A 25,090-nucleotide genomic window follows, 5' to 3' on the forward strand; every position below is an offset into this window, starting at 1 on the left:
ATACAAAATAAAACATTACGATTGTACATTTCAGAAGTCAAAATGAAAATGCTAATTTATCACATTTTTACGCGATTTTTTTGAATATTATCCTTTTCGGAAAAGAGACAATTCAGAATTTGTATGAATCGTTAAAATCAGATCAGCGGTTCTTGACTTATAAGCGTAGTAACTAACACAACTTACATTTATATATATAGATTTTTGAATTCGAATATTAATACCAATTTATTTAATTGACTTGATTTCTTGAGAACTGAAATTGATGGCGGGTTACATGGAAGTGTAGTACCGAATTATGCGGTGGCGAAACGGAATAGAGGATATCGAAATAATTAAACGCGGTCACACCAAAGTTAAAAGATAATTACTTTTTCAAAATCGCTAAAAACTCACGAAAAAGAGATCTCATTGCACAAATTCTGAAATCGGGAAAAAAATCGAAAAAAAATTTTTTTTCAATGGAATCGATTTTTAAAATAATAGTACATTCTATTGACAAACTTTGTAAGGGCCTTTAAACATTTGCTGTAAAAAATCGGCTAACAAGTTGAATATTTTTACAATTTGTTATTCTTTTTTTGTCAATTTTTTTTCAATTTGTATTATCATATTGAATTCAGTTGATTTTTTGTGAACAAAATGAAGAATAATTTTTCACTATACAATTTTTCACCAAAATAAGTGCGAAATAGAATGTAAACTGACATCTACCTTTCAACTCCAGGGCCTATATCGTGGTTCAGCTGGAAGATGCGAACACATTTAAATAATCAAAAATGACCGAAAAAGCCTAATGGGCCTCATCTCAAAGCGTGAACATACCTTTTTTATGTGACAATAATCCGTCCAATGAGAGCTCAAAATGCAAAATTCTTTGGGAGTACAATCAGGAAAATACCAAATATAAAAGGTGCAAAATAGTAGATGCGAATGGGACTTTTATTAAGAAAAGGATTTCTATCCTCCCAGAAATTCTTCCCAAACATTCAAGATACCTTAAATCGCTTTTGCAGGTCATGATATAGATCATAACTCACGGATAAGGGTACAACCCGATTTTATATTTATATAACCATCGTATGGTTCAAGCTATTTTTGGGGTCTTAGTCCCTTTTTATTTTTTGGCCCTTATTAGGCATCTTTGTGTCTAAGGGGGTACAGAACCTCTTCGCATAAAATTTGAAATTTTCAGAGTAGGGCCCATATTGGTCTTGAACACATTCATCAATTGATTTGGCTAAAAAATTTTGTTATGCTACCATGGGGAAGGGAACCATCATACAGATAATTGCCACATAGGAATTATTTAAGTAAAGTCTCCACATTGGAGTATCCCCAAGTCCACTTTCACACCTAATGTGTGGTCAGAAAGGAAAATTTTGTATTCTATTGAATTTGTAACTCCCAAGAGAATATTGGTTGGGAACGTAGATTTGGAATGTACATCTATATGAAATAAATTGTGGGAACATGAACAAATTACAAATATAAGAAAGTAGTACGGGACCGAATATTTGTCGAATCGACATTGAATTATACTATGATGAAAAATATGGACTTTATGGGGTCTCCAATTTACAATTTAAATGGAAAATAAAAAAAATTCCCATCTTACGGTAATGGGTGTGAAATACCTATAATTTTGAGTTGGCCTCTATTTGCCATATTGGATTATAAGGGGTAGAAGAAAGTTTTCAAAGTAGGTCGATGTTTCGGAGTAGTGCCCATATAAAGGTACCTTCTGATTTTACCATATTTCAAAGGATTTGGCTAAAAATGTGTATTCGGGGGTGAAAATCTTACACAAAAATGTCAACATATTCACAAATTTTAGAAATTTCTCCATGCAATAGTATCCCCTCAAGTCCACCTTTTGGCGGACAAACAGACCGACATGGTTAGGGGACTTATGAGGACTCTAATGCACAATCTAAGGTGCTAATGGGTTTAAAAAAGTAATTAACTTTGCCTATTCTTAAATCATTCAGCCCTCAATTATGAGGTGTACAAAATACAGTAAATTCCAAATTGCTTCTCATTTGACTGTAAAATTTTGCTACGATTTTTACCATACTAAAAATTAATTTGATCCCTTACATGTGGATAACATTCATATATACTTTTTAATAGATTTGTATAGCACATCCACACATTTGAAGCACACGGTTTAAATATTGAAGTCCACGGCTTATAAATGGGTACAGATATTTTAAAACACTTTTAATCGACCAGTACGCAAACACTTACATCAGTCATATCTGTGAATAATTATGCTTTTAAAAATATGCATAATAAACAAAAACTACGGGCCGGCAACGCGGACCGGGCCAGCTAGTATGTATATATATATATATATATATATATATATATATATATATATATATATATATATATACATATATATATATATATATATATATATATATATATATATATATATATATATATATATACAACAAATGTACATTAGGAAAAAGTAAGTTAAAATGGAAAAAAGTCATGCAAAATAAAACATTGCTATTGCACATTTGAAAAGTCAAAATGAAAATGTTAATATATCACATTTTTTTGGATATTATCCTTTTCGGACAGGAGACAATTCCGAATTTGTATGAATCGTTAAAATCAGTCCAGCGGTTCTTAAGTTATAAGCGTAGTAACTAACACAACTTTCTTTTATATATATAGATTCTTAGGAAGTTAGAATATATACGTTTCGTTTAGGTATAAAAGTACGTTGAGATTTTAAATGTTTTGATGCTTTGAGAAGTAGTTTTTAATCAAAATTGTATAGAATATATGCAAAATTTCGCGTTTTTTTTTTTTTTTCAATAAGAATTTTCAATTCCAAAAGGCATTCTGAAACACGATTTTTCTAGAGGCTTTTTTCAAAATTTTCATTCATGAAAACGTTTCCACTACAATTACAAATAACCAAAAGGACATTTGAGTCAATTCGGCCAAGCAGTTCTCAACTGATGTGTTACTATTTTTTTTTTTTTTAAATTGTATACATATAAATTTAAAGAAGTATGTGTGGCCAGTTCCTCTGACCCCAAACAGATGCATAGGGTTGGAGGGAGAGTCAAGAGTACGTCATATACTAACTATGGAACAAATATCTTCATTATTTTGGCAAATATTAGGATTTTAGGTAAATCGAAAAATGGGCGTAAAAGTAGGCGTGGTCATAAAAACCAAACTCGCGGTAGGACGAACATTTTAAAAAAAGTATTCAAATCTGTCCAGCCGTTCCTAGCTGATTCGATTACCAACGAACAACAAATGATTTTAATACATATATATAGATTAAAAAGTAGTCGTTGTCAGTTCCTCTGCCCGGGTATCACGGGTAATAATTTTCAAACCGGTATCTTCATTATTTTGGCAAATATTAGTATTTTAGATAAATCGAAATAGTTGGCGTAAAAGTAGGCGTGGTCAATATTTTATTTTTTAAAAACCTAACTCGGAGTATGACGAACGTTTGTGCCAAAAAACAATGCAAATCGGTCCAGCCGTTCTCAACTGATTCCATTACCAACGAACAACAATTGATTTTTATATATATAGAATAAGAAGATTCCTAGGAAGTTCGAATAAGTCATTTTGTTTAGGTATAATAATACCAGTAAACATTCGTCCTTTTGCATGTTTTTGTTACAATTTCTACCGAATGAACTGTAATTTGACATTTAAAGTTGTCAGTATTGTGAAATCAATACCGGCAATAATAATAACTGTTTACTGTTGGTTCCCCATTAGGCATAGCCTCAATTTAAAAGTACGTTGTGGTTTTTAATGTTTTGATGCTTTGAAAAGTATTTTTTAATCAAAATTAAAAAATTTTGGTATGGCAACCATATAACGGCATGTATAGAAAATATGCAAAATTTCTCGATTTTTTTGTGTGTTTAGATACACCCTTGGGAGGATATAAATGCCGCTCATGATGTATCAATAACCAAAAAATGATGTATCAATAACCGAAAATTGATGTTTGAAAATAAGTGGGTATTCACAATAGTGACCATCTGCAAGAATAATAATGCATCTTCCAATGTATTATCATGATCAAACAAATGTTAAGCAAATGTAAAACAATTTAAAAAGCAGTAAGTTCGGCCGCGCCGAACTTTGAATACCCTCCACCATTTGGAACGAATTTGAAAATTTTCACAAAATATAATCTGTTAAAAATTATGGGGTTTATAAGAATAAAGCCGTCTACATGGGCATTGTTTGTCATAAGCCGTTACCGTATTCAAATTCGAAACTTGAAATAAACGGTGAATAATGTAGCTAATATCATTAAAATACCATATATATCGGAGCTATACGAAGACCTGGACCTGCAAAGACAATTTTCTGTCATAGGCTGTAGCATCGATTACGATCTTCAAATACGACATCTCAAACAATTTCGGTGAGTATTGTACCTAAAATCGTCAAAATACCAAATATAGGGAGGTACTGACATACGGAGCCTATACGAAGACCTAGACCAGCATAGACAATTTTCTGTAATAGATTGTAGCATCCATTACGAAGTTCAAATACGACATCTCAAACAATTTCGGTGGGTATTGTACACGTCAAAATACCGAACTTAGGGAGGTACTGATATTTGGGGCCTAAACGAAGACCTGGACCTGCATAGACAATTTTCTGTCACAGACTGTAGATCCCATTACGAATTCTAAAAACGTAATTTGAAACAATTCCAGTGAACAATGACGATAAAATCATCAAAATACCGAATATTAGGAGGTACCGTTATGTGGGGGCTATACGAAGACGTGACCTGCATAGAAAATTTTCTGTCATGGGCTGTAATATCCCTTTGGAACTTCAAATATCAAATTTGAAACAATTCCGGTGAATAATGCCGCTAACATCATCAAAATACCGAATATCGGGAGGTACCGTTATATGGGGGCTATATGAAGACGTGGACAGGCGGGCAAACGGACAGACAGACAGACGGACATCGCTAAATCGACTTAGAATTTTACGCTGATCAAGAATATATACATATTTTGTTGGGTCTGACATGAGTATTTCGAGGAGTTACAAACGGAATGACAAAGTTAATATACCCTCCATAGTATGGTGGAGGGTATAAAAACTACTTTGAAGAAATTTATGCAACTTTGGAGTGTACCGCAGTACCAATGTAAAAACCCAGCGAGGCTTTTAGTTTATAAATAAAAGTGCCCCGTCGACGGGCAAAATGCATGATATCTAAATCGTGTGCGTGTGCATGAAGCTTTCACCGAGCAAGGTTCATGCATTTATTTTGCTTTCGTGCTGTGCAGACAATGTCGATAACATAAGATACATTTTTTACAAATTTAACATCCCAAATGCTGGCAAAACCGGTAAACTTCCAACACCTCAAAAACTTTTTCTCAGTAAAAGAGCTGTAAGTTTGATATACCCTCCACCATTTGGAACGAGTTTGGCAATCCGTAACAAATCTGTTAAAATCTCAAAAATACAGAATGTAGCCGTTAATTAGGGTCTATACGACCACGTGGACCTGCATAGGCAACTTTTGTCATAAGCCATTACAATATTCAACTGCGAAACTTAAAAAAAAATCGGTGAATAATGTAGCTAAAATTATAAAATACTGAATATAGGGAGGTACCATGGGGGTATAACAAAACGTGGACCTGCACAGACACCTTTCTGTCACAGAGAAAAAACGTGACACAGACAATTTTCTGTCACAGGCTGTAATATCCATTAAGAACTTAAAATACCAAATTTGAAACTAGAAGACGTGGACCTGCGCGGACAATTTTCTGTCATAAGCTCTAGTATCTATTTCCGGTGAGCAATGTGGCTCAAATCACCAAAATACTGAAAATAGGGAGGTACTATTATATGGGGGCTATACCCAAAAGTGGACGTACATGGCCCATTTTCAGTACCAAAAGTCCTGCAGACATAATATACATTTGAGTAAAATTTTATGCACCTACTTCATTTCGTTCGGAAGCAAACTTTATATACCCTCCATACTGTGTTGGAGGGTATAAAAACGTCGCAAATAAGAATATGCATGATCCCTCCACACACGTCAAAATCGAGCATCATGAACGAGAAAAATCAAAAAAAGTATCGTAGGTGTGAAGCATACATACAAATTTTCACTAACACCATAAAAATACATGTCATGCATTTTTGGAGTTTATATATTCTATAGTTTTATTCGAAAATCGGAAAAAAATCGAATAATTCATTCGAAAATAGGAAAATAATAGGATGTTTTTAATGCAAAATTCGGAAATTTTTCGGATGTTTGATACGAAATTCGATCGAAAAACCGAAATACTAAAACTTTATCTAATTTTTAGATATTTTCTTTATATTTTTCTGTTTATATTTTTCAATTTAATGATAGAACATTTTTATTAAGTCTTTTTGTAAAATATAAGGAATGCGGGAATTAAAATTCAGTGTAAATTAATATAATTACAGTTTGTTAAACCTATCTTTAGCCGAGTTGAAGAAATGATTTATATGGGTAGTTCCCGGAATATGTTCCAGTTCCGCATCTAAATAATAAAAATGAAAAATATATTATTTACATTATCAAAAAGTTTAAAACACAAGGGTATAAACCTTTAAGGAGCCTAATAAAATAGATGTCCTTTACAGTATTTTGGTGCATATCGTGCCACGAAAACGTGTTCACATTGTCGTGGCGTTGATTTTTTAAACGGTGTAGCTAAACAATTGAAGATATTAATAAAAGTAGAAATTGTAGAAAAATGTTTACTTACCACAAGGTTCTGAAGGTCCAAATCTTCCTTTAATTATCATTTTAACTTTTCACTGTAACACACTGCACACGTGCTCCGTTCAAATTCTGCCGACAAACTGATCAAAAAACCAAAACAAAAGTGGTATACACAAAATTCTTCAAATAATTTCAACCGAGCATGTGCAGAGTACTCGGAAACTTTTCGAAAAGAACGGTAAAAAATCTCAACAGAAAAAAGTTAACTCTCTGCTGATGTCAGAATTGTTGTTTTTTTTTTCAAATGAAACAAAAGAAACGAATATGTGCAGTTTACTCGGAAACTTTTCTAGAGAAACATCCCAGCGGTCCGAAATCTACCGACATTGTAAGCGAAGGCTGGACGGGTTTGAAATCTATCGACATCCGATTCAGATGCAAGTGCGATGGACACTGTTTAGCTCAGAGGGGCTCCGCCGATGGGAGTAAAACGCCGAATGCGTCGAGCAGTGGACCGTAGGGGGGAAATATAAAAAGAAATAAAACACAATAGTTTTTCTTAATATATAGAACTATTTATTGCTAGTTTGGTGGGTGGTAACGATATTACCTGTGGCAACAATATGCCTCCTATGCACAACGATATGTGCCTTGCAAACGATATTGCGGGTGTTGTCTGTCCGAATGACAGCGAAATACTCCTTGATGTCTAAAGGAGGCGGCAAAACAAGTGACAAATAATTACTCGTTAAAACGTCAAAGGCGCTAGCACAAGGTTGCAATAAACCGTAGCGCGTACATTTTAACGAATAATTAAGGACCAAACCAGGGGTCAATAAAAAGCAATATTCAATACAATTCTAAATTAAACATGCCGACCCCCTTGAAACATCAAAGCATGTTTCAACACAATTAAACTTAATCTAATTTAGTTCCAATAATAGGTACGGGATGCATAGTGCAGTGTGAGCTTTTTGTTCGAACAAAATGTAGGGAATGGAAACGCAGATGAACCTGCAGTAACAGATTCGGGATCCATCTCCGCTACAACGATAATATGAAGCCGCAGTTGAATCTGCAGTAACAGATTCGGACTTCAATGAAGCTATGTTAATACACGATATGTAATACTTTGAAGCCGCAGATGAACCTGCAGTTACAGATTCGGACTTCAATCGAGCTAAGTGTTTCCCGAAACGATATTCGAGGGGGGTTCCAATTGAGACCCTGTGCCAATGTCGGTATATACACCGGCAGCAGTCGTGAGACCGATTTTACGCGAAGGTCGTCCTACAACGTTGTTTGCAACTTTCAATTTCTTTTTATAACTACCTTCCAAAAAATGCATTTTTATAAACTTAATAAGGTTGCTTTTAGACATTTTGTACAGCGATTTCGAACGAACAAAATTAGATTTTTGATTTTCGACTCCAACCGATGTGGAGGATATGCATTTCGAGGGACGAAAAACTGGGGCTGAAGCTGACAACAACGATTTTGCTGTGCTTGACGAAGCCTTTGGAGTCAGAACCGGAAACGAACTATTCGGTTTTAATGACTCGCCATGTAATAACGTGTGATGACGTTGACCACATTTCCAACAACTATTTTTACTAGTACAATTTACTAGTTTATGTCCCTTTGCCAAACAATTTATACAATGTTCGTGGCGCTTGACGAATGCAAACCTTTTTGCGGGAGATAATTCCTTAAATTTTGAGCAAAAATGAAAGCGATGAATTTTCTCATGACAAAGACGACACGATTTTCCAATAGAAGGGGAAGACGAACATTTAGATTTTGACTTTCTAACGGTATCAAGCGAATTTGAATCCTGCAAAGGAATGGATTTCTCTCTATAACCTTCTAAACACACGAGCGTGTTAATCCTTTCTGAAATAAAGGTGTCTAAATCTTTCCACGAAGAAAGGGCCAATTTGTTTTTAATACCTTGTTCCCATAGCATTGTCGTTTCTTCCGGCAAGCGTTGCAGGCATAGAAAGACAAGTATCGGATCCCATTGATCTGTGGGAACGTTATAGATCGACATAGAAAAAATGCAACTATTAATTCCCCGTCGGATCTCCTTAAGACCCACTGCAGTTTCTTTCTCAAGAATCGGAAGATTATGCAACGACTTTAGTTGATGATGAACCAATAATCGAATATTGTTGTATTCATCATTTAATGCTTTCCATGCGAAAGCAAAACCACGATTAGTTAGAGGAAACTGCGAAACGATTTCCCGAGCTTCTCCAGCAGTTTTATTAAGCAAATAGAACATGCGTTCGACATCACTCAAACGAGAGTTTTTTATGTAAATGGCGCTAAACAAATCCCGAAAGGAAGGCCAAGAAGAAAAATCTCCCTCAAAAATATCAATATCAATGGGGGGCAGTGCCATATTGTGAACGATATCACAACTAGAAGAAATACTTGCGGCAATATTTTCCTGCGATTCAGGAACCAAAAGAGATTGAGCCGATTGCTCTTGATTTTTATCCGCGTTTTTAATCAAATTTTTTAATACACAACGAGTTTTTATAATTTTTCTATTAATTGTGGCCATAGTGCTTGAATAAATGTTTAAAGAAGCGTTGTGTTTATTTTCTGCCAAATGCAGACGTTCTTTTGTTATATTTTCCGAATTTTCTAAGATACGCAACGATTTATTTACCGATTGCCATAGTTTTTCTAACTTTCTCTTCCTTTCCTCTAAATAACTAATATCTATACCATCATCTACTGCACCGATTTGTGCACCAAATTCTATCAGAGCGTCTGAGTCTCTTATGAAATTTTGTAGAGGAGCGAAGGCCATAATTATCACAAAAAAACACTGAACCAATTTGGGGAAAAATTCAAAAATAAATAAAATAACTATTTTATTTTTATTTATTTAATTTTCCAGAATTACCGTCTATAGGTTGTATTAATTTTTAAATTTCCAAAACAACAACAAAAGAATAAAATTAACTAAATTATTTTATTTTAGTTGCAACTTTCCGATGTCCTATAACAAACAATGTAACTAACAAAAGTGACCGACCAACGTGGTGTAGCTACTCAACCTAAACGGACACGACAGAAAGAGGAATCAACAAAAATATTCTTCCTTCGTTTGTTATGTTCGTTCACTGATCTAACAATGCACAAACAACAAGTGCTGATCAGAGAACGACGACAAAGCAAGCAAGCAGCGGTGGGGGTTCAAACAGTGTCGTTGTTGTTTGCGACAAACAAAACAGAAACTGAATTTGACTGTTGTTACAACGAGAAAAAGAGAATAAATGTAACAACAACAATATGCAATATTAAAGCGGACAGAACAAACAAAAAGAATAATATTGCGATCTTTGCTTTAGTTAGTAAAGCACACCAAACTAAGAAATAACAACGACGACGTTTTTGTTGGTATCAACGAAAGAAATATTGAATGTTTTGTTGTTTGAAACGAACCAAAACAAAAAGAATATTAGCAAACGATTTTTGCAATAATTTTCTTTTGGAGTTTTGTTTTGATTATGATGCTGCCGAATGCAAGCATCCAAAATAGAAGCCGACGATTGGCGGGCAACAAAACAAGAGGCAAAGAGGTGACGTTGTAAAACGACCTTTGTACCTAAACAAAACCGAATGTTTTGTTATTGTCGCGGCAATTTAAAAACGCGAGCTCACTTAAAAACACTGCACTATACGTACCTTGTAATGCAGGAGTAATGGACTGTATGTTGTGGTTTCCAAAAGCGTCCAAGAGGGCTGGAATATCCGGTTCGATTGGACCAATGTTTAGCTCAGAGGGGCTCCGCCGATGGGAGTAAAATGCCGAATGCGTCGAGCAGTGGACCGTAGGGGGGTAATATAAAAAGAAGATAAATAAAACACAAAGATTTTCTTAATATAATATAGAACTATTTATTCTTAGTTTGGTGGTTGGGTAACAATATTACCTTTGGCAACTATATGCCTATCTATGCACAACGATATGTGCTGCAAACGATATTGCGGGTGTTGTCTGTCCGAATGACAGCGAAATACTCCTTGATGTCTAAAGGAGGCGGCAAAACAAGTGACAAATAATTACTCGTTAAAACGTCAAAGGCGCTAGCACAAGGTTGCAATAAACCATAGCGCGTACATTTTAACGAATAATTAAGGACCAAACCAGGGGTCAATAAAAAGCAATATTCAATACAATTCTAAATTAAACAGACACATTTTATTATATTTTGTATGTTCTTTAATTCTAATATGGATTTTGTAATAGTAATACGACTCATCTAAATCGGATGCTAGTTGTATGCTATTAACCACTGTTATTTCATTTTTTCCTATTGACAAAATAGCATACATTTGGATGGGTATTAATTTGTAATGACCAGCGGACTGCTGGGATTAGAAAATCTCCCAAAAAAGAGTTAACTCTTTGTATATGCTGTTTTTTGTCTCTTTTGCTTTGTTTTGTTCAAACAAAACAAAAGAAGCAAGTATGTGCAGATTACTCGGAAACTTTTCTGAAGAAACGGCAGAAAATCTCGACAAAAAATCGGACATCAGAACCCTCGGAAAAAATTGTTAGTTGGGTGAGTACTCATTCCCAACGCTGACAGAAAATAAACAAATTCAAACATTTACTTTTACCCATATTTACTCACAATTCCGCAACCATAAAATCACAAAAATTTTGATTGATAAAAATCTGCAGGAATGACCAGTCAATTCGAGCTTGATGACCGGTGTGCCACAAATAAGTGTAAACATTGCCAGTTTTTTCACCGCTTGTGGATGTTTGTGTCTGTGTGTGTAAGTGACTCCAGGCAGGCGTTATTTTTGCACCACTGATAAACAGATTTGGCTGGGTGCATGTTGTGTGTGTGGGGGTATTGGGGAAAGTTATTTTTGTTTGTTCAACACAAAGTGGCAAAATGTGTGCGTGTGTGCAATTTCTCGGGAAGAAATGACTGGAAGTTCAGCATAAAAGAAGTAGTTACCGTTGGTCGGAATTATGGTCGTGTTCATGCCGACACAACTGAACACACCCAAATATACTACAATGATGAATGACAGCACGTGTAAATTCATGTGTAAAGAGTAGCAACAATTTAATGCGAGAGAGATATAATTGTGTTGTTCTCCTTGGGAAAATAACGGCGAATAAATGTGTAAAACCAACGATGCCAACTTAGTGCTTATCGCGCTATTTATGGTGCTTTTTAGACCCCCCAAAACGCCAAAATAGTGGGCATAGCGCGAAAAAAAAAAAAAAAAAAAAAAAACACTGTACGTACGCTTTTCATCTTTTCGGTTGGTGCTTTTAGTTTTTAAAATGTGGCAATGTTTATACATTCGAAAATTTTGATAGTATGGCAAGTTCTTTACTGCAAATTTTTTTATAAACCAAATTAAAACGAAGAATTTTGTGTATTATAAACCAATTGAAGAAAAAGTAAAATGAACGAGAAAAACGCGGATGTCATTTCTAATATGAAACTAAGTATTGATAATAGATAGATCTGGATAGAAGTAAATGAGTTCAAAGATTCCATAGGGCAAAATCCCTTTAAAGATTTATCAGAATTCGTTATAAGACTGTTAAGCTTCTCATACTCAAATGCAGAAGTAGAAAGAGCATTCAGTGCTATGAATTTATATAAATCGAAAATCAGAAACAGATTATCCTTAAATTCTGTAAATTCTATTTTACATATTAAAAATGGCTGTGACAAATATGACCTGCCGTCAAATATCTGTAGAAATTTCTACACAGGAGGTTTTCAAAAAGCCAAACTGTTTTTTACAAACTGTCTTATGGCAAAATGAAGAAACTGATGCAGACATAGGAGAACATAATTGTTTGTAAAAATGTAAAATATTCCTAATATATCATATTTTTTAAAAATATGTATGCACTTATGTACATGAAATGTTTATATAAGATACGATCTAAATTTTTGAATAAAGCAGTATTTAGTTTAAAAAAAGAGTTTTATTGACAATTTTGGCATTTTGGTTAGAAAAAAATACATAGCGCTTTTTTAAGGAAAGCCATTTACGCTTTTCTGGGTTTTAATTAGGCTTCTAGTTCTCAAAATGTTGGCAACACTGTGTAAAACAATTCCACGTGAATATTTTAAGACGTATGCACACAGATGTGTACATACACATGTATGTAGATACATTCCCAGCGAACCAAATTGTCAGAATTATTTTGTATATTAATTATTTGCTTGTATACACAAAAGACATATAGAGTGAGTTGTCTTTTTGCCGACCGATACGACCGTTTGACTCAAAATAATTTCCTCTACTCTCTACACTAATTTCCCAGACAACATTTTCAACGCAAAATCAAGTCACATTTACAAAGAAATATGTGCCATCTTTGTAGTTTATTTTTGTCGAACAAATAAATTACAACAACTAAAACTCAAAATAGATAAAATTGATTGGATTTTAAAAACTTTCAGAACAAATGAGAATCGTGAATGTAAAGTATGATATTGAACGGCGTACTCGTATGTACATTAAAACGAACGTAAATATTTTTGACTTTCTCATCTGCGGTACGCTTCTCGTCCACAAGTTAGAATTTGCGCAGAAACCAGAAAACAAACCCAGTAAGGAAAAGTAAAAAGTCGGGCACGACTATATGATACCCTACACCACTATGGCTATTTAAAAGAGCTCCCGTAACAAAAGAAATTATTTGAAGTAGATCATACCACCTATCAACATTTGGCTTTAGAGCAGTTACAGTTTGGTTTCAAAGGGAACTAATATATACCGGGTGAGATAAAAAAACTGCAACAAAGTCAAACTCCACAATTTTTAATTTTTTTTAAATTTTATTGAATGAAAGCAAAAAATGTTGGAAATAGCATTAAATTTTAGAATAAGTTTGGATTTGTTCGAATTTGTCATCTTTGGCACGATTTATGGAATATTTTCGCGATAATATTCGGCATTTATTCTGATCTCACGGTCGATTAATATGAGCGAAGAGCGACCATCGGCTGTTATGGCGGCCCACACCATAACCACGGCCGGCGCTTGAGTCCTCTTTGACAAGTAAACACGATCATTTTGTTTGTTTACAAACAGCTGGACAACGAATATTTTCTCATTGGAGAAAACCAAATTCTTTTCTTTTTAGAATATCAATGGCTTTACCCCGAGCTTATTTTTCAATATTTGACGAATGGAATATTGCGATATGTTCAGCTTACGAGCCATTTTTATTCTTTACTTTTTGAACCATTTCTGCTGATGTTGCTGTTTTCTTCCGTCCTCTTCCTTGTCGCCGGGCTAAGCTACCAGTATCACAGTAACGAGTGATGGTACGAGTCACAAAATTTGTATTCACATTTAAATGCTGGAGTACTCTAACGAAGGCCACTTGTGGTTTCCCAGCCAAATATAAAAAATTCACACTATCACGCTTGAATTCCATCACGAATAGCTTTTTTCTGGAAAATTCTCACCAAAATACTTTTGTACGCTTGTAAAAAATATAATGAACTGTCACTGGAATAATTTTAACAGCTGTCAGAAGAGTGGCATAGAAATGACAGCAGTCTGAAGTTATTTGCAGTTTTTTCATCTCACTCTATAGGAGGCATATCCAATTCTGAATCGACTTTCACTAAATTTGACGGAGACATTTTAATATTTTATACCAAATAACATTTTATACCATTTTGGTCGGGCCGAACTTTTAACACCCTCCACCATTTGGTGCAAATTTGGCAATTTCCAAAAGAAACAAGTTAAAAAGCAGTAAGTTCGGCCGGGCCGAACTTTTAATACCCTCCACCATTTGCAACGAATTTGGAAATTTTCAAAAAATAAAATCCTTAAAAAATTCTGTTAAAATTTTAAAAATACCGAATATAGCCGTTATTTTGGGGTCTATACGACGTGGACATGCATAGGCATTGTTGGTCATAAGCCATTACCATATTCAAATTCGAAACTTGAAATAAACGGTGAACAATGTAGCTAAAATCATCAAAATACCGAATATAGGGAGGTACCGTTATATGGGGGCTATACGAAGACCTGGACCCGCACAGACAATTTTCTGTCACAGACTTTAGTTCCCATAACGAACTTCAAATACCAATTTTAAATCAATTCCGGTGAATAATGTCGCTAAAATCATCAAAATACCGAATATAGGGAGGTACCGTTATATGGGGGCTATACGAAGACGTGGACCTGCACGGATAATTTTCCGCCTTAGGATGTAGTATCCATTTTGAACTTCAAATACCAAATTTGAAACAATTCCCGTGAATAATGTCGCTAAAATCATCAAAATACCGAATATCGGGAGGTACCGTTATATGGGGGCTATACGAAGACGTTGACCTGCACGGATAATTTTCCGTCTTAGGGTGTAGTATCCATTTTGAACTTCAAATACCAAATTTAAAACAATTCCCGTGAATAATGTCGCTAAAATCATCAAAATACCGAATATCGGGAGGTACCGTTATATGGGGGCTATATGAAAACGTGGACCTACATGGCCCATTTACGAACTTAACCTGCCTACTGGAAAAATAAACATGTGTGCAAAATTTTAGCCACCTATCTCAATTCATTCGAAAGATAGCGTGATTACAACAGACAGACAGACGGACAGACAGACAGACAGACAGACAGACAGACAGACGGACATCGCTAAATCGACTTAGAATTTTACGCTGATCAAGAATATATATACTTTGTTGGGTCTGATATGAGTATTTCGAGGAGTTACAAACGGAATGACAAAGTTAATATACCCTCCATAGTATGGTGGAGGGTATAAAAATAAAATCCGTTAAAATTTCTGTTAACATCTTAAAAATACCGAATGCCTATACGACAACGTGGACCTGCATAGGCAACTTTTGTCATAAGTTATTACAATATTTAAATGCGAAACTTTTAAGAAAAATCTGTTTATAATGTAGCTAAAATCATCAAACCACCGAATATAGGGGGTACTGTTATATGGTGGCTATACGAAGACGTGGACCTGCACAGCCAATTTTCTGGCATGGGCTGAAGTATCCATTACGAACTTCACATGCGAAATTTAAAACAATCCCGGTAAATAATGTCGCTAAAATCATCAAAATACCGAATATCGGGGGGTACGGTATATGGGGGCTATACGAAGACGTGGACCTACTTGGCCCATTTTCTGTTTTATGCTACAGTATCTATTACGAACTTCAAATACCAAATTTGGAACGATTTCGTTAAATAATGTCGCTAAAATCATGAAAATACCGAATATTGGGGGGTACCGTTATATGGGGGCTTCACGAAGACGTGGACCTGCACAGATAATTTTTTGACTTTGGATGTAGTATCCATTACGAACTTCAAATGCCAAATTTGAAACAATTCCGGTGAATAATGTCGCTAAAATCATCAAAATACCGAATATCGAGAGTTACCGTTATATGGGGGCTATATGAAAACTTGGACCTACATAACCCATTTACGAACTTAACCTGCCTACTGGCAAAATATACATGTGTGCAAAATTGTAGCCTTCTATCTCAATTTGTTCGAAAGATAGTGTGATTACAACAGACAGACAGACAGACACACAGACGGACATGGCTAAATCGTCTTATTAAATAATTATTTCTCTTTAAATGTCACACATCGCAATATTCGTATTACCAAGAGATCTGATGTGAAGATGGGATAAATTTGTCCACTCCTTCTGGCACCTCCCCTATGTTCAAAATTTTATTTTGCATAATTATATCTCTCATAAAATCCGAAATAAGCATCTGATTCCTTCCAAACTTCGCTCATTACAATATTTCTACTAACACAAGATCTGTTGTGAAGATGTTAGACATTGGTGCACTCATTCTGTTTCCTACGCCACAAAGAGTCGCATTATTCTATAGTTATATCTCTCAACAACAAGTCAGTGATTTTTTCATTGCATAAAATTAGAAAAATTAGAATTTCCTTATGTTTTCAACATCCCAATATTTTTATAAGTATCAGCACAACATTTTTTTTTTTTTAAATTATCACATATCTCATAAAATGTGAAGTAGTCCAATCTGGAACGTTGTAATATTTATATCAGACTTAGGTGAGATACGATATGGACAATATTAGCCCACTACTTCGGATCCTCCCCCAAAAAGTGTCAACAGTTTGAACAATTCAAACGCAAGGCTGAGGGTTTTTACTTGTCAATATTGTTTTTATTAGTATTTCATTCTGGGACAGAATAAGCCGAAACGTGCAGCATTCGTTCTCAGGTTCGCTTGTTTATGGAGCCTTAAGTGTGAAGCCTTAAGTCTTAGCGAATATTTGATTTAATATTTCCCAAAACAAAAAAAAAAAGATTTTCTCGTTGTATCAACTTTATTCGTCTGCAGCTCGATTGGAATAGATAGATACATTATTTCTATGATTAGCTAAGCATAAGTTCAATCATTACATACAGGGTGAGATAAAAAGCTGAAAAAAATTCAAAAACCATAATTTTTACTTTTTTCAAAAATTTTATTGAATGGAAGTAAAAAATGTCGGATATACCATAGAATTTTAGAATATGTTTAGATTTGTTCGAATTGGTCATCTTTGGCACGAATTATGACCTTCAAACGGCCAATGAATACGTCACACGCTGCCCGAATTTTGCTCTGCGGTATTTCGGCCCATTCCCGGCGAAACGCTTGCTTGAGATGATCGACACTTTGGTATTATTAGTACCAACCTTGCTTTCCAAAATACTCTAGACACAATAGTCCAACGGATTGGTATCTGGAGATTTTGGTGGCCATTGTGCAATGGAAATGAAGCGAGGAACCTCATTTTATAACCATTCATGGGTGCTGAGTGTGATGGTGCTGAGTCATGTTGGAATGTCCAAGGTCTGTGGCCAAAATGTTTGCGTGCCCAAGGCTTTAATACACCCTCCAGAATATTTTCGCAATAATATTCGCCATTTATTGTTATGCCACGGTCGATTAATACGAGCGGAGAGCGAACATCGGCTGTTATGGCGGCCCACACCATCATCATCATGTGTACATTTTCAGCTGTCCTCTTCGGCAAGTAAACACGATCAATTTCACCACAGTTCACCACTTTCGGCCAAGACAAGCAACTCTTTAGCTCTTTTGAGTCTATTTTCTTTTTTTTGCGGTGCCATTTTTCGGCCACTGTGGCGCGGGTTTCGATCAAGTCGCTTCTTCAATCTATTTCTGCCGATGTTGCTGTTTTCTTCCGTCCACTTCCTTTTATTGACATTCAAATGCTGAAGTGCTCTAACGATAGCCACTTGTGGGTTTCCAGCCAAATATAAGGAAATCAAACTATCACGCTTGAATTTCATCACGAATAACTTTTTTTTCTGGAAAATTCTCACCAAAATGCTTTTTAACGCTTGTAAACAATATAATGGGCTGTCGCTGGAATAATTTTAACAACTGTCGGAGGAGTGGCTTAGAAATGACAGCAGTCTGAAGTTGTTTGCAGTTTTTTCATCTCACCCTGTACAACTGTTGTCCAATTAACTTTTGATACTTCGTATTTGATTCAAGAAGTGTTTATTCTTCTGGTTTCCCGTTACTAACATCCATGGAGGTTTTTATATTCTTCGAATCTTGCATACCATATTCATTTACAATTTTCCCTAAATATGATGATTGACAGAGTTAAAAATTTCCTTTCAGATCTTTAGTTGGTTCTATTCCAAGATAATTTTTTATTTCTCACAAATTAGCGATTTTAAAATTCTTTGACAAAGTGTTACAAATGTAGTTCATTTCTCGACATAAAAAAGAATATGGCTCAATTTTCCATAAATATTTCCATAGTAGAAACATAAATCATTTTCACATTGGTTAAACCCCATTTTTTCAAGTGTTTCGTGTAAAACCATATTCCAAGATTAAGCAGCCTGTTTTAGTCCATAAATACTCTTCTTCAATAGACAAACCTATCCATCATCATTTTGAAATCCTGGAAGTTATTTCAGCGATCTTAACATTCAAAAATGCAGTCTTTACAGCAAAATGATTCACTATCATTCCTTTTTTCCCCCGCAATTGACAACATAATTCGGAACGAAGTGTGGGTTGCAACACTAAGTCGTAGACAAACCTGTCCATCATTATCTTGAAATCCTGGAGGTTGGTTTATATAAATTATTTCAGAGATTCACTATCATTCCTTTTTTCCCCGCAATTGACAAAAGAATTAGGAAAGAAGTGTGTGTTGCAACACTTGTCGAAATCTACGTCGAATTTTTGAGAAAACCATTGAGAGACAAGTCGAGCTCCAATTCGATTTATTTGACCATTAACATCGCGTTTCACTTTAAAACCCATTTACTTCCGATTGCTGTTCGTTATGGCGGAATTGTAACAAGTTCCCATGACTTATTGACCTGATGCGAATCTATTTTATCCGCATAGCTTCCAAACATTGAAAACATTCGCTTCCCATTGCTTCCCCATATGACTTCCGTACTTTAATTTCATTCATTATACAAATTTCTTCAATAAGTCTTTTCGGTGCAGAACCTTTATTTGTCCTTTTCGAAGTTCTAGTGTCTCTTTGTTGCTGGGCAACACTTGATATGGAGGGCTCACTATAACGAACCAAGTCATGAAAAATAAAAAATGCCGAAATTAGTGCCAATGTCCCCGTATATGGAAACTCTGTTTACTCTGTAAAGCACAATGTCAAAAAGTGTTTCATTCCAAAGATAACGGTAAAAAACCTAAGTCATTTTCGACTTTTTTCAAAGCAAAAATGAACCAAGTCAATGTGTTTCACTTTGAATCAGTACTATTAGTGAGCACGTGTTTATTGTCTTTCATTTTTCAGCAATATTAAAAAAATTAGTGTTTTCTATAAATGTATAGTATAGTATAGTATAGTATAGTATAGTATAGTATAGTATAGTATGGATAGCAGTGCTAGTGATTTTTCCAGTAATGAAGATGAGGAATATTTGCCAACTCCAAAAATGATAAAGACGGAAATGACGAATTTTTTATGTGTAAATATTTGTTGAAAACATGGTAAAATTAAGAAGGTAAAGTCATTTCAAATAAGCATATCCGTCTCTGGATTTTGTGTAATTTACTCTGTCAAATTGCCCTGTCTAGAAAGCTGGTTCCCATCTCTGATTTGTATGCACAATGGATTTATAAATATACATTTTGACAATAGTTGTGTTCCAGTACTTTTTTAGTAGTAAAACTAGCAGAAGAGAGAACAGTTAGAAATGTCATTCTCATTTAGGTTTGCTCAAAAAGTAAGGGAACGGAAAATTAGCAGAAATGCGATAAAATGTCAAAATTCAAAATTCCAAAAGTAAACAGCCTAAATCGGACTGGTGAAACCTTACTGAAAAGAGCGCCAACATTTAAAAAATGAGTATTGAAGACGATAAGTTAAAATTAATAATTTATAATAATAATTAATAATCTGATTCCTCATTCAGCCAGTCCTCTTCACTGCTGGAATCATCCAAAAGTAAATACATCAGTTGCTCCATATTTTCTCTTTTTGTTTTTTGCACGACAAATATTAGTTTTTCCTTTAGTTTTCAAGTTGATCATTTTCTTTATTGAAATGTATCAATACATTTTTCAACCTTGTTTGCCCTGCCAATTAAATGTCAAATTTACAATATGCACATTTCTGCTCGGCCAAATTCATGTAGCTAAAACAAGCAGAAATATGCACCAATCAGCGCCATTTTTTTCTCGAGAGAGCTGCAAGTTTTGCTAGTTTTTGGAGTACGGGAACGCGTTGTAGCAGAATTAGTGCTAATTAGTACTAATTTGCAGGTTCTGGAACACAACTAATGAGATGTTGTCAAATGCATAACTTTGAAAAAAAAAAAAAAACAAGTAAAAAAGCTGTAAGTTCGGCCGGGTCGAACTTTAAATACCCTCCACCATTTGGTGCAAATTTTACAATTTTCAAAAAATAAAACCACTAAAAATTCTGTTAAAATCTTAAAAATACTTCAAATACTAAATTTGAAATAGTTCCGGTAAATAATGTCGCTAAAATCATCAAAATACCGTGTATCGGGAGGTACCGTTATATGGGGGCTATACGAAGACGTGCACCTACATGATCCATTTTCAATACCAAAAGTCCTGTAGACATAATACACATTTGAGTAAATTTTTATCAACTTACTTCATTTCGTTCGGATGCTAGAGGGATTTCCACAGACGAACAGCCGGACGTACCTCGCTAAATCGACATAGAATTTTATGCTGATCAAGAATATATTCTAAAATGTATATTTCGAGGTGTTACAAACGGAATTACAAACTTAATATACCCTCCATACTATGGTGGAGGGTATAAAAATGTAAACATATAATTGCATGACTTTACCTTCTTATTTCTATCATAGTTGAAACCATGGTACAATGAAGAGAAGGTAGGTCAACTTTGAAAAAATTGCAAGTATAGAGGTCTACCTGTTTGGCTTGTAATGTCAGAATTAGTATCAAAACAATAAAAAATCAAACAACTTGTTGCATTTATTTTGAATAAATAATTGAAAACCGCGATAACTGAATGAAAGGTCAACACCTCTTTTCAAAATCATGTACTATATATTTCTAAAGGATTATTTCGCTACAAAAACTCTAGATTTTGTCGATGCATGCGTTGAAATGAACATTTTGAAAACACCCGAATTTGAATTTTTTCTGAACAATTTTTTTGTTATTGAAAAGAAAACACATACATAAACAAATAAAGATGACATATTAGGCCAAGAAAATAAAAAAATTAAAATCATATGGTATCATAGCCCTACCTTGATATCATTGTACCATGGTTGAAACCTTAAATTTTCCTTTGTCTTTTTAACATTAATATATTTTTTTAAAAAAATGAATTTATTTTATTTTCCTAAAAATCACAATGATTGTCAATTACAATAGTTAGTTAGTTAGTTTTGTCTTTTTTTCCAGGTGGCTCTCATAATGTTTTGCATAGTTAACATGCTGATTTACGCGTTCAAGCCACTCGACTTCGAAAACACATTTTATCGTTTTTCAAGAATTTCACTGGAATATTCCCATATTTTTCGATGTCATCACGTAATTTTCACATTTCTTTTATTCTGAAATAATTTTTAACTGACAAATATCCTACAGTTTTTGTTATTTTTAACATTTTTGAATTGAGTGACTTCAAAATTCCCACTCAAACCCCTGAAACGATATAGACGACATCTGCTGATCCGATTTTTTTCGAAGATGAACGGTGAGAGCATTTCGTTGTCTATATTTTCATTTGTCTATGTTTCTACTCAATCATGCGCTCTGTATTTGATAGGTAATGACAACCAACAACATCCCCCATTTTGATTCATGTGTGCCATTGTCTAAAGTTCGATCGTGGCATGGCTGACTCGAATATTTGCATGGTGTTCTCCATAAATGCAGGGTGTCAACGATGACATCGAACCGTGTCATCGTCAAATTGTGTGTCATTTGTGTACGTGTGCTTAAATATTGAGAGTGTGTGTTACTTTCGACGGTGATGGTGTGTTTTTGTGTGTGCTGTAATTTTGAAGTAACAAATATAAAATTGAGTTCAATAACCAAATGTGCATAGACATTATCAAATGAATAGAAAAAATGAAATATATACTGAACAATCCCAATTTATTGGTGATTATCATAAAATTTTGGTCATAAAAAAGAAATAAATAAATATTGTTTGTCTATATTTATACCCTCCACCTTATAAAGGAGGGTATATTAATTTTGTCATTCCGTTTGTAACATCCTTAAATATTCGTCGTAGACCCCATAAAGTATATATATTCATAATCAGCATAAAATTCTAAGTCGATTTAACGATGTCCGTCTGTCTATTGAAATCACGATACAGCCCACATTATTTGACGTAGAGCGGCAAAATTTAGCAGAGCTATTTGTATTGTGTCTAGGATGGTTGGTATTGAAAATGAGATATATCGATTCACGTTCCCATATAACGGTACCTCCCGATATTCGGTATTTTGATTATTTATGCCACCTTTTTTCACGGATTTGTCTAAATATTGGTATTTGTTGGTCATAATGGGTTCCAGCTCCGGTGGCGAAACATTGCATGTATGGGTCCATGATTTGGTATAGCCCCCATATAACGGTACCTCCCAATATTCGGTATTTTGATGGTTTTTGCCACATTTTTTCACTGATTTGTCTTAAAATTGGTATTTGTGGATCATAATGAGATCTAGTTCGTGCGGCTGAACATTGTTTGTATAGGTCCACGTTTCGATATAGTCCCCATATAACGGTACCTCCCAATATTCTGTATTTTGATGACTTTTGACACATTTTTTCAAGAATTACTCTGAAAATTGGTAGTTGTAGATCATAATGGGTCTCAGTTCGTGTGGCGAGTCATTGTAATTATAGGTACACGTTTTGGTATAACCCCCATATAACGGTACCTCCCGATATTCGATATTTTGATGGTTTTTGCCACATTTTTTCACTGATTTGTCTAAAAATTGGTATTTGTGGGTCATAATGAGATCTAGTTCGTGTGGCGGAACATTGTTTGTATAGGTCCACGTTTTGATATAGTCCCCATATAATGGTACCTCCCAATATTCGGTATTTTGATGACTTTTGACACATTTTTTCAAGAATTACTCTGAAAATTGGTAGTTGTAGATCATAATGGGTCTCAGTTCGTGTGGCAAGTCATTGTAATTATAGGTACACGTTTTGGTATAGCCCCCATATAACGGTACCTCCCGACATTCGGTAATTTGATGATTTTTGCCACATTTTTTCAGGGTTTTGTCTGAAAATTGGTATTTGTAGTCATAATGGGTTCTAGCTCCGTTGGCGAAACATTGTATGTATAGGTCCATGATTTGATATAGCCCCCATATAACGGTACCTCCCCATATTCGGTATTTTGATGGTTTATGCCACATTTCTTCTAATGTTTCCTTTACCCTAAGGTGGAGGGTATTAAAAGTTTGGCCCGGCCGAACTTAATGTTTTTATACCCTCCACCATACTATGGAGGGTATATTAACTTTGTCATTCCGTTTGTAACTCCTCGAAATACTCATATCAGACCCAACAAAGTATATATATTCTTGATCAGCGTAAAATTCTAAGTCGATTTAGCGATGTCCGCCTGTCTGTCTGTCTGTCTGTCCGTCTGTCTGTCTGTTGTAATCACTCTATCTTTCGAATGAATTGAGATAGGTGGCTAAAATTTTGCACACATGTTTATTTTTCCAGTAGGCAGGTTAAGTTCGTAAATGGGCCATGTAGGTCCACGTTTTCATATAGCCCCCATATAACGGTACCTCCCTATATTCGGTATTTTGATGATTTTAGCGACATTATTCACGGGAATTGTTTCAAATTTGGTATTTGAAGTTCAAAATGGATACTACACCCTAAGACAGAAAATTGTCTGTGCAGGTCCACGTCTTCATATAGCCCCCATATAACGGTACCTCCCTATATTCGGTATGTTGATGATTTTAGCGACATTATTCACCGGAATTGTTTTAAAATTGGTATTTGAAGTTCGTTATGGGAACTACAGTCTGTGACAGAAAATTGTCTGTGCGGGTCCAGGTCTTCGTATAGCCCCCATATAACGGTACCTCCCTATATTCGGTATTTTGATGATTTTAGCTACATTATTCACCGTTTATTTCAAGTTTCGAATTTGAATATGGTAATGGCTTATCACAAACAATGTCTATGTATGTCCACGTCGTATAGACCCCAAAATAACGGCTATATTCGGTATTTTTAAAATTTTAACAGAATTTTTTAAGGATTTTATTTTTTGAAAATTTCCAAATTCGTTGCAAATGGTGGAGGGTATTAAAAGTTCGGCCCGGCCGAACTTACTGCTTTTTAACTTGTTTTACTTATCTATCTACATATAGTGTTCTTTTAAAATTAAAGTTTGTGGGCAGAGATTTGACTATCATTCAATAACAGAATATGCACAGAATTGAATAATGGAAGTATATAGTGTTGTTACGTGAATTACAGTAGCACTCATTCACATTTACACCTCACTACCGGAGGCAAACATTTATGAAATTATAATCAAAATAAGAAAATTTTTCAGGGGATTATTGTTTTTAATAGGGATTAACATTTTAGATTGTTTCGTCAGTAACCACGAAATGTGAAAATTTTGTGTGGACCAATTAGAAGTACCTTTAATATTTTAGTATTCGCCAATAAATCCTTTATTACAAAAAATTTATTTTTTCACGTATCGGAAAATCAGGTAGCGATTGCGCTTTGC

The 25,090-nt window shown here is 34.7% G+C and overlaps 1 protein-coding gene and 1 long non-coding RNA gene across 3 annotated transcripts in view; one reads left to right on the forward strand and one right to left on the reverse strand.

Annotated features, from left to right (window-relative positions):
- LOC101898939 (plasmanylethanolamine desaturase 1) overlaps positions 1 to 25,090 on the forward strand; it is a 60,577-nt gene that overhangs the window by 13,454 nt on the left and 22,033 nt on the right. The gene's annotated exons all lie outside the window — the stretch shown is intronic.
- On the reverse strand, positions 5,911 to 7,176 carry LOC131804951 (uncharacterized). The gene is made up of 3 exons (XR_009343396.1): positions 6,798 to 7,176; positions 6,637 to 6,742; positions 5,911 to 6,569 (listed from the first exon to the last, which is right to left on the reverse strand). It is a non-coding gene; the product is annotated as an uncharacterized LOC131804951 (long non-coding RNA).

This window comes from Musca domestica, unplaced genomic scaffold, assembly GCF_030504385.1.
Source record: "Musca domestica strain aabys unplaced genomic scaffold, Musca_domestica.polishedcontigs.V.1.1 5, whole genome shotgun sequence".
NCBI lineage: Eukaryota > Metazoa > Arthropoda > Insecta > Diptera > Muscidae > Musca > Musca domestica.